The sequence below is a fragment of the Crocodylus siamensis genome, chromosome 1 (genome assembly GCF_052110815.1).
Source record: "Crocodylus siamensis isolate JL-2025a chromosome 1, ASM5211081v1, whole genome shotgun sequence".
NCBI lineage: Eukaryota > Metazoa > Chordata > Crocodylia > Crocodylidae > Crocodylus > Crocodylus siamensis.
The window spans coordinates 28,514,238-28,525,946 of NC_143395.1; the positions used below are offsets into that span (position 1 = coordinate 28,514,238).

At 42.7% G+C, this 11,709-nt stretch overlaps 1 long non-coding RNA gene across 1 annotated transcript; it reads left to right on the forward strand.

The window, feature by feature from the left end:
* The first annotated feature begins 2,641 nt into the window (after positions 1 to 2,641).
* LOC149872678 (uncharacterized) lies at positions 2,642 to 10,265 on the forward strand. The gene is made up of 2 exons (XR_016440237.1): positions 2,642 to 6,127; positions 6,665 to 10,265. It is a non-coding gene; the product is annotated as an uncharacterized LOC149872678 (long non-coding RNA).
* The last annotated feature ends 1,444 nt before the right edge of the window (positions 10,266 to 11,709 follow it).

Here is an 11,709-nt window from a genome sequence, read left to right on the forward strand (position 1 = left end):
ACTCTCCAGCCTCTATTGAAAACAGCACAATGCTGAGAACAGTAAAAACAACCAAATGAAATGAACCAATTTCCAGCCAAATGAAGTTTCCTCAAAATATGCCATTTCACTGATCCAAAAATTTCACAAAGATATATAGCTTACAAAGATTGTTTTCCTGAAGGGGGAGAAGGAATTAAGAATGACTCTCTCATACTCTATAGCTTGGTACACTTAGATTTGGAACTCAAGTTCCAGTTCCAGCTTTTGCACACCAGGAGTGACCCACTCTGATTCAGGCAGAGTTGTCCAGATCCCTCACTAACCACTGTGGCAGAAAGTGTAAGAGCCAATTCCTTGCTTCTTCCCTATCCTGCTCATCCTTAATGCCAGCTTCATCAAAACAAACACCTCTGTGAAATGAAACTACATATTCTGAAAAAATTAAAGTGTGTCTAAAATGTTTTGACCAGCTCTACTATTAGTGAAACAGATACAGCAAGACAAATATTACTTTTACCTCACACTGCATTGTTCTGGTTTTGATAGCAGTGAAAAAACTATCTTGTCAGTCTTTAGGTAGCATTAACTTCAAAACAGGGACACTAGGGTCCCATCCAGATGAGCAGGGACGTCCACTTGCAGTAGCACAAATAGTAGCGGCACAACATTTTGCCACTACGTTGTGCTGCAGCACACACCCCTGCACATGCCCTTTGTTATGAGACATATTGTCCTGCTGTCACCAAATTGCCCATGCCCAGCTCCTCCCAGCTCCTGGCCAGGCTCCATGTGCTGCAGGAGTGAGCTGGCTGAGGCAGAGTACCCCAGTGGAGCTGCTGTGCTGAGGCACACAGAGACAGGGGAGCAACCAGCCCAATAGGCCTGTGCAAAGTGGCAAGTATTCAATTCGGATTCAAATTTGACTGATTTGGAGGGACACTGATTCGATTCGGTGATTCGAATCACTGTCTCGATTCAATTCGACCAAGTCGGATTCAGAAAAGATTCGGCCTGATTTGGAGATTCAGGCATAGACTAAATGGGCAGCAGTCTTCATGGACGCTGGACACAGCTGCCTCCAGCTGGTAAGTCTGTTGTGGTGGGTGGAGGGTGGGGGAAGGGATGTGGGGGGGCCAGATCAATGCCACCACAGCAAAGGAGGGATTGAGGCTGTGGCTGGGACAAGCTGCCCAGCTGGAACAGGGGGATGCTGGCAGAGCTGTCCCTAAGGGGGTGCAGGGCAAGATGCCAGAGCCGGCAGAGCAGGGGTGGCGAGTGGCCAGAGCTGGCAGTGCACAGTAGTGTGGTCACCCCAATTTATGCCCTGGGTGTGGGACTCGGGGAGGAGGCTGCTCCTGCCACTCTGTGCTGCCACAAGCCACCAGTCTGGGAGGGCGTGGGAGCAGGCATGTGTCCCCAGATCTGCAGGGGTGGGCTGTGTCAGGCTGTGCTCCAGATGGGTGGCAGAAGTTGCTGAGAGTGGGGGCTATACCCTCCCGCTGCTCAGCCAACCTCCCCGTGCCTCCCGGACAAGCTACACCTTTGCCCCAGCTGGATGAGTAGCAGCAAGGCATGGCAGCAGGCGCATGCACCAAGATCGGGGAGGGGCTGGTTGCAGGGGCTACAAGGAATTTTAGGGTGACTGCAGCTCCCCCATAGCCCCCACTCCATTGCTCTCTGCAGTGTGGGTGAAGCCAGGGCTGCACTCCAGGCTGTGCCTGGGGTAGCTGCCCAGAGTGTAGCTGTGGCTCCACCTGTCCCATGGAGTGCAGCCCGGCAGTGGGCAGCTGGAGATAGCCTCCCAGAGTGCACCCCAGCCCAGCCCAGCCCACCCTGTGCAGATCTGGGGACACATACCCGCTCCCTTGCCCACCCAGACCTGTGGCGCACAGTTGCAGGAGCCCCCTCCCCAGGTCCTGCACCCCCCCACCCCAGCTGGGCAGCTTGTCCCAGCCCCAGCCTCAATCCCTCCCTCCCCGAATCCCTCCTCATTGATCTGCCCCACCATGCCCCTTCCCTCCCCTCTCTGCCCACCACAACAGACTTACCAGCTGGAGGCAGCTGTGTCCAGTGTCCTCAAGGACTGCTGCCTGTTTAGTCTATGGCTGAATCTCCAGATTGGTGAATTGGGCAGAATCTTTTCTGAATCAATCTGGAGACTTCCAATTTGATTTGGAGCTTTTAACTGGCCTCCCAATTCAACTTGGATTCAAAGATTCGGCCACCAAATTGGCCGAATCTCCTCCAAATTGAATTGGCTACTGAAGCTTTACACAGCCCTACAGCCCAGAGCTGCTTGCTCCCACATCTCAAGGTTGGGGCACAGTCTGCCTCATTGTAGGGGCTCAGCAGTACACATCTTTGTGTTTGTCCCAGAGCGTGTTATTTTCATGTACTTTGTGCCCCATTTTTCCCAGGGGTTTTCTGGGGGTTTTTTTTGCTTAAGAGAGCATAAAGCGGGTATCAAATTTAGGCATCAATAGCTAAGTTGCATTAGTGCATGTAGATGCACTAATGCACATTAATGCGTCAATGGCTACACACTGCGTTAATGTGCATTAGCACAATTGCATGTGCACTAATGCAACTTAGCTATTCATGCCTAAATTTAATGCACCTTAATGTGCATTAGTGCATTTATGTGTACATGTGTGCCTAAATTGCCTTAACACACCTTAAGCAAAGGTGCATTAAGTTTAGGTGCACGTAAATACATGATGATCTGCTCAGGTCCCTTCCAACCCTACAAACTATGTGTAGACACATCCTCTGCGGTATTCATTATGAAAGAGCATAATCGTCCCTTCTTGACTTAAAATTTATGGAAGGAAGGGGGAAACCTAACCTGGAACAGATACTAACACACCCTAAGAAGTGCCAAGGGTTACAGATCAGAACTTAATTCAAATATTCAATTCAATTCAAAAGTCCTGTCACTTGGACAATATTGAACATATAAAGAAATGCAATATGCTAATGAAGATGCTGAATCTGGGCTTAGATAAGATGATCACCACAAGGCACCAATAATCATATTTTTGAGCCTGTGTTAGTAACATTTGAACAATGCCAGAAAGTATTTATCGAGCTAGGTTCTAGTTATAAGTTCTGTTAAAGTATTTTTCTTATTGCTTGATCCAAAATGCCGAGTCTGAATACCTTGGAACTTTGAAGCACTTGTCTGGTCCATCCTTACATTCCCTAAAATAGGAAAGATCTCATTTATATGGACTCAAGATAGCAAGTTGTGAAGACTGCAGTGAAGGCCTGACTAGAAATATAACCAAGAAGAAAAAATGGTCATTGCATATCAGTGCAAAGTAGAACAGCTATTTCTCTGCTTCACCAAAGCCAACTTTTCTTAATGGCAGTCACAAGCTTGGGTGATTCCCTGAGTTATAGCATATGTTTCCTTTCTTTAGCTGGTTATTCAGAATGGTGGAAATAACTCAGTGCTCATTTACTTGAATAGGTCAAGAAATATTTGCACTCTGACAACAGTGAATCTTTTCAATATGGAACTCTTTAGGATAACCACACTTATTAATATTACCTGGTAATAACTACAAGTACATTAAACAAAGTCTTCTTTTGTATTTTGTATCACTAAACAGAACTATTCAAACATAATCACTAGTCTAATAGAAGTCTATGTTGCAGCTGTTCTGGGAAATGTAACATATTGCTGTTTTAACTTTTATTCTATCAAGCATTTGTTGTACCTACCCACAGTGACCAGCTGCAATTGCAAGAAATATAGAACACTATAGAAAAGATATAAAGACAATGTTGTCTTCTAAGGAAGACAATCTTTATCCATTAGCATCAGAATGAACTATCCCCCTTCTCTCAGTAGAATTCAACCGTGTATAGACATTCAAGTTTTTTATCCCAGAACAAAAATGGCCACTCCAGGAAAAAATAACCTTGCAACAGCCAGGGTTCAATTGTTCCTGGGAAAGTTTCTCTCAGGAGACTGAACATCTGCACACTTCCCTCTGGCTTAACTCCTCTTGGGGACTAGGAGAAGTAGAGTTGGGTGTAAGGTCCCATGCCTTCCTGAGACTACGGTCATCTTGGTCCGAAGAAGGTGACCATAGGGACAGCTACTCCTCCTTTCCCATAAGCTCACCCAGAGCTCCTGGTGTGAGAATCAGGCAGGGGCTTAACTCCATTACTCTCTCCACTCAGCTCCCAATGTCCAGCAGCAGACCACAGGTAAGAGTACAGCTCCCTACCTGCTTCTCACATTGGAATCCTTGGAGTGAGAAGTGGATTGAGAGCAGGAGCAAAATGGAGGAGGTTGTTTCTCCCATTCCCTAGACCCTGGTCTAGGGCAGATGTGGGAGTCTTTCCCCACTGCACCCCTGCCTCCAGTAATAGGCAGAGCAGAGCAGGCACTGCTGCCCTCTCATCACCCGATCCCTGGTCTTGGGAAGACAGAGAGAAGAGGGAGGGGGAAGCTGAAGATTGAACTTTTGTGTGCTTCCTCTCCCAGAAGGATTTCTGCTGATGGAAATTTCTCAGAAATGTCTATGGTAAAAATGAATGCCTGTGCATGGCCTATTTCTGAACAAACTGTCCTTCTCCTGACTTGCCATAAGGCTATGTTTAAAACATCCAGGCCAAAAAGTATGTGTTTCAGAGGTGGAGATGAGAGCACATTACATATGTGATGCACACTTTATAGTTCAGTGCTCTGAGGACAAGACTTTCTGCAAAGCAAGACAAGAGAACAGTATCACTGCCCGCTGTATCCAGTACTTAAATCTGTGGGATAAACATGGAAGGCTAAATTTTCCATGGCTCTCTGCTATCTCTGTGCAGTGTGGGTGTCAATCATTTATAGCATTTTATACATACTTCACACAGTATCAATGACATCACAATGTGCACCACAACATACAATGATGTCCAATAAATATTTCCTTATACACGTGACCCCATATACATTTTGAATAGTACCTAACCTTATTTTATTTATACAGGAAACCCTCACTATTCGTGGGCTCGGCATTCACGGTTTCAAATATTCACGCATGCTGAACCCACATTATAATATACTTAAAGGAGCTCCGTGCTTGCCACTGCCGGGCTTCTGCCACTGCCACCATGCTCCCACTGCTGCCACCACACTCCTGCCATTGCCAGCACAGCTGTGTCCTTCCCCCTCCCCAGCCGCTGGCGGCATTGCATTCATGAACACAGATGGCATTCATCAATGTAGTGCCTTATTCACAGATTTCATCATTCGCAGGGATACGAGAACATATCCCCCGGGAATGGCAAGGGTCTCCTGTACATTTGTACAATGTGGTTCAACATATCCTTGATTTGATGTGACCTTTCCTTTCCTGGATGTAAAACTCCATAAAAAGTTAATGATTTTAAAATGATGTCATGGCTCAGAAATACTAAGGACAGCTTTTGTTAATGTGTCTAAGACTAAAGAGTGTGAAATAAGTGCCTGCTAGTAAACAACTGAATAATTCAGGTAAGAAAGAAATAAAACTACTACTCAGATTGACCCCAATGTCAATTGGGGATGATAAGGTCTATAAAAAAATTCCATAAAATTAGAATCAGTTATCAGATGATTCTCAAACAAAAAACAAAGTCTGCTTACAGACATACCCTCCCCCCACCCCCAAAAAATGGTGCCAAGCCCAGTGCATGCTCAGAAGAGGAATTGTGTTAGTTGGACCTGGCTCACCCAATGTCTGTATTGGGCTGATTCAATCAGCTATTAGATAATAGTGCCAGAAACACCCCACTGAAGCACATAATCTAGATAGACACTATGGAGCCAGGTCAAACTAATGTGCTGCCTGTCACAGGGCACTAAGGTGCCTGCTCCTATTAGAGCAGAGATTGCCCAGGGAGGAAACACAAAGGGCCAGATAACACCCCAGGTGCAGGTTGCCATGGCAACTGACTAATGAGGGAATTGACCACACCTGCACCTGGTCAGCTGGCCGGAAAAGGCAGGGCCCTAGGCTATATAAACCCTAGGGCTGAGACAAGGCAGTTCAGTTCCCTGGTGGCAGCTAGAGGGGAAGGAGCCTCCAGGAAGGAAGTGCCCAGTGACACAGCAACCACCTAATATGCTGCATCCAGGGCTAATGGGCCTCCATGAGCTCTGCAGGTACCCTTGCTCACTACAGACTTAGTGCCAGTGATGCAGTTCGATGGTTTTAAAGGGGCAGAGCACACCCTTGTCTTTTGTATTATGTTATAGCCCAGGGGCTTGTGTTTGGTTTCTTGTTCCATAACACCGGTGGTTTGGGTGAGGCTATTTGGGGAAGGAGAAGGCCTCACTGGGGGCCCACTGCAGCATGGGGACCCCCGTGCTAGAGAGGGCTCAGAGACAGGGCTGCAGAGAGCCTGGCACCAGAGAGGGTGCAGACACAGGGCTGCGGAGAGCCCAGCAAGGACAAGGGGCCGACTTGTAATGAGGCCTAGGCAAGACAACACCGATACCATCAGCGAGGCTTGCGGGGTAGTAAAGGGGCAGCTGGAGCCCCGCCTATAGCCCATAAGGCTAGGGTGCCCCCCCCCCCAAACACCCATAGTAAAATGGGACCCACAAGGGGTCTGGGAACCCACAGGATTCAGAGAGTTCAACAAACTGTGTCCAAGAGGATTTAAAAGCAGCCTCCCTATTTTTATATTTCCATCAAAGACATAGCAGGTGAGAACTGAGGGTGCTCAGCAGGCTGAAGGGGCCTTGGGAGATCACAGCCATCCTTAAGGACCCCGTCCCATAACACTGCCTCTTCAGGTAAAGTGCATTTGTTTTTGTTTTTTCATGTCCACCAGTGCCCAAATGGGCTAAATTCACAACAAAAATGGACTTTCCTTTGCAGTGTTGTCTGTGCAGATTGCTTGTGTCACTTAAATATCCTACCTCTACAATGCCTCTCCTTTATACAGAAATGCAATAGAAGGATAGAGGGGTCAAGACTTGCACACCTTTCTCAGAAAACTCATCTATAATAACTGCTTTGGGATAAACGGATATCAGCATAAGACCATTCCTTAGCTCACCCCATCCCTGTATTTTTTCCTTTCAGACTTCAAAAACTGAAGAGCTCTCTAAGATATTCTAATAGAATATTTCACAGCATGTTCTTTCTTAACAGTCTCTCTCTTTGCCTCCCCTGCCTCTGTCCATGAAAAAGATTCAATTCTTTAAAAAAAAAATAGGTCTGACTGTCATACTCAGTCCAGTTGGAGGCAATGAGCCAGTGTCGCATAATCCTTGGCTGCTGGGTGTGAACTGATTTCAGCCAAAAATGGGTCAAACAGTGATTTAACTTAACTCTCACTTTTAAATCATTCTGTGAGCTCTATCCTTTGTTTTTTTCTTTGGCTCAGTTTTTAGTACCCAAATCCTCTGTGTCAAAATGAAGCCGATTGAACAGCACTGAAGCAAATCCGGTGTGAGAAGAGAAACCAGCCTTTTACTGTTCAGCACTATTTGCTCCCCCCTCACTACTTTGCCCTCGCTTTATATTATCATCTGTCTTCCTTTTCTTTACTCTGTACTTGTATTTTCCATTTTTCCTCTGATTTTTTTGTAAAGGTAAAGGTCCTCTAAAAATCTGGATCCACTTTCCAGATTAGGATTCAAACTTCATAACTGTATTTCAAAGTAGCAATTTCATTGAGAAAGCCACCTAAATGCTGCTGAGTGACAACAACATACTCAGCTACCCTTTTGTTCATGAACTACATAAGAGTAAGTTCCTGTAACTTAAATGAGTGAAGAGGTAAGTTAATGATTTCATTAATGGAGTACTACTCATATAATAAAGATATTTATTATTATTATTACTACTATTATTATAGAGAAGAAGCAATGTATATTTCATCAAACCATAACCACATGAATTCTGATCAAAAATGAAAATTATTCCTTCAACAGTAATCACTGAATATAAAGCCAGTGATTAAGAACCCATGTAAAAATAAGATTTTATATGAGCATATCCAATGTTTATGATTTTTTTGCATAAAGATTTTATGTGGTGAACCATCTAAAATGTCAAAAGGCAAATGCTTTCCCCATTGCACCCAGCCACATCATCAGCATGAGCAAAATATTTCATTGCCTGCCTGTTCTAATCAAATCTTGAGAGCTTGTGAACTCCTATTAAACTTACTTAACTACCTCACAGGGGGTAGTGTAAGGATTAATTAATTAGTTCCTGTTTGTACAGCACTTTGAATATGTGACGCGCTGTGTAAATGCTATGCTGTTATCAAAAACAATAAATAATGAATAAGTCATTTTTAACCTTTGACTCTTCTCAGCTCAGCAGAAAGACCCCCACCCCTGAGGCTGTTGGAATCAATCATTTAATAGGCCAGATGCTAAGATGATGTAAATCTCCTTGCTGTTGATTTCAGCATTACTGGGCCAATTTACACCTGCAAAAAACTTGTCCCCTGTTGGAGTGAAAATGACATGGCGAGGAAAATAATTGCATTTTGAGCTTTAAAAATGACTGTTTTCAATCCTTCTTTATCTGCCTTTCTGCATAGGCTCCCAGGGTCTTTTTGGAATTGTATATTGAATGGAACTTGAATGAACCTCTCTCAGATTTGGATGCCTGCCCCCTACCCCACCCCCTCCATGCATCTCCCCCTCTCTCCCCCCCAGCCCAATGACTCAGTGAAAGTACTGAAAAAATGAACTTAAAGAATTCAGGGGTAACAGCATTTGTCCAGTCTCATTCAACTCAATCAAGAATACAACTGTAGAAAATGTTCAGAGTTAATTGGTGACAGTTATGAAGCTGTGAACAAGATGAATCCTAGCAGGAGGCACTTGCTTCAGTGAGAACAACATATCAGCAATGTGAAGTTAGACTGTGATAGTGAAATAAAATGGATATTTTCAGTTTGTAAGACTATTGCACTGGTATACTAGAGAAATATCTCCCTAGTGTCTTTATAATGTCCTCAAGATGCCAAAGGAGGTCAATAGGATTCCTTGCCCTAATCACGGTGGGTTTGGGATCAAGCCCTTTTACTTACTTGTGAAGTCAAGAATGGTTGTTAACTGTGATGACTGCCCAGAAAGAAATGGCTTCTTTGGATTTATAAAAATGCCTTTGAAGAGCCTTCTCTGTCTCCCTCTCCCTTCCTCTCTTTGAAATGGAGTAGATCTTCAAATAAAGAAATACCAAATAGGATTGTTTCAAAACTTACTAGAAGGTTTTCGCTATGGTTGGGTACACTATTCCTAGCAAACCATGTCATCTGGGGAATACAGGTTTTATGTTTCTCCCTTGTAAATAATCCTTGCAGAATTTTTTTTTTCATCTTTTAAAACTGTTCAAAGGGTACCTTATGGAAACATTGTCAGCCTATGGGGTATTCACAGACTAGTCTTCATTTGTTACTCATGGGGCAGGTCTACTACACAAGATGCATTAATGCACATTAGCCTAATTTAATGCACATTGTGGGCACGCGTCTACATGTGTGCACCTTTAATATGCGTTAAAAATGGTAAAATTAGGTTAAGCATGCTTGAATTTGATACCTGCAAATGTAGGTATCAAATTCAGGCACGATTAGTTAAAGTGCATTAATGCACGTGTAGACGTGACCCAGCATTAATTTTAGTGCCTGATCTGTCCAGCCACTAGGGGCACAGGGCAGGGCTGCAGGGTCTTGGCAATAACTTTAGTGCCAAGTTTCTGCACATGTAGACACCTGCCAAAATATCACCTAATGCACATTATCTTGATGCGCATTAAATTTAGTTGCTTTTAAATGCATATGTAGACAAAGCCCCACGGTTGCCTAAATCACATTTTATACTTCCTAATTCCTGATGGATTATTGAAACCAGAGAAAGGAATTCAGAGAGTTTTCAAGAGAACTGTATAAATATTTCTACCAGGAAGTGTTGGGAAAACTTCAGCAGTACTCTAGTTTGAGTTGGTTACGTTTACCTAAATGAGAAATGAACAGAAAGGATTCCTCAGTCTCTTTCTTTGTATGTCAGTAGGTATTCATATCCCTAGTACATATGACTTATTACATTCTAACTCTGAAGATACTGGTAATGAAGATCATAGCCATCAATACTTTAGTGCTTTAGGCATATGTCTAACTTCTGGGATAAATCACTTGCCAAAAATAAAACATATACCTAATTCTTTATGATATCCAAGTTGTTATCATGATCACAATAATTTATTAAATGTATTTTTTTCTTAGGTCAAGGTAATAAATTTGATTTTTTTAAAAATAAAATATGGACCAACTTTGCCATTTTCAATTTGTTTTCAATTTGTATTGTCCTTTCTTCCAAAAAAATTGCAGTTCCTTGCTACTAGGGATTGGTCTAATTATTGCCCTTTTCACAAATACAGAATCTGACTTTCCTAAGGTCATACCATGTGGCAAAAGAAGAATCAGAAGAATCCTATCCCAGCCATCTTGTCCCCAGTTCTACCCATTTAACTCCATATCGTATAACCAAAAAGGAATATAATGTAGGAGCTTAGAAATTTTAGAACAGGGAATAATGAGAATTCAAATTTTCAGAAAAATGTCATTCAGAATATCTGTGTTAAAGGGAAAAGAACCTAATTTTTTTCCCTGTAACTTGAAAGCTAAAAATCATACCCCACTCAAGTTCTGAACTAGGGTTGCTGGAAAGATATGTAATTTCATTATTATATTTAGAACTAAATTTCTACACACAGGGTGTGTCTACATAGTCAATTAGTGCACATGAATAAACTTCAGGGTTTATTGCTCTAGACTTTATTGCTTCCGGGCACCACATTTTCATGTGCGCTCAGGAGCACAACACTTTGAGCTGGGTCAGAGCAGCACCAGCTCTCACAGGGCCCAAGACGTCAGCCTGCCAGCCTCGGGCTGTTCCCCTCAGCTCAGTGCTCCAGCAAGCTAGGGCAGCATCTACACATGCACTGCTGTGGAATAAAAAACTAGTACTATTCTGCTGTGAAGCTAATTCATTTACTCTGGCCAAAGAGAGGCTGACATGTAAACATGCAACATTTACTGTGCAGATAATCAGTCTACTGTGCAGTAAACATCTTATGTAGGTGCATCCACAGACAAAATTCACCTTCCAGTTGTGCCTATATACATATATATATGAAAAAAAGTGTGTCAAAATACTTATGTGCACATAAACATACAAGTTTCTATCTGACCATATACTTTGCAGTGAAAAAATTAATATTATAATATTAAATTCCAGACTACTTGGACTGTGCTGCTTTTTTCAGCTAGTATTTTAAAACTACATTTGTAATTTCACTGACAATAATTAAGTAGTGTTATGATGACAATAAAATAAATGTATCAAACATTCATATACATTCTATCAATCTCAGATGGCCCAGATTTGCAATAGCTTTAAAAAATAACATTTCCAGGTCAATAAAATCACGTTTTCTCAAAAGCAGGGAACCGTCTGGGTATGCTGAGTAAGAACTTAATAGAATCTAGTTTTAAAACTTTATGCTTTAATTAAAATGTATACCGATGTGTATTCATTTCCCTTAGCACAGCAGTATGGTAATAAGCCTTTAAAAATTCAGATCTCTGCAGTTTCATCGTGCATTTTTCAATTTGATCAAACATTTTTTTCTCTCTCTAATCAGTAGTTTTTGTAGTTTATGCATACAGTATTATATTTGATTCTATTCCCCTTGTGGATTGTTACATATCTTA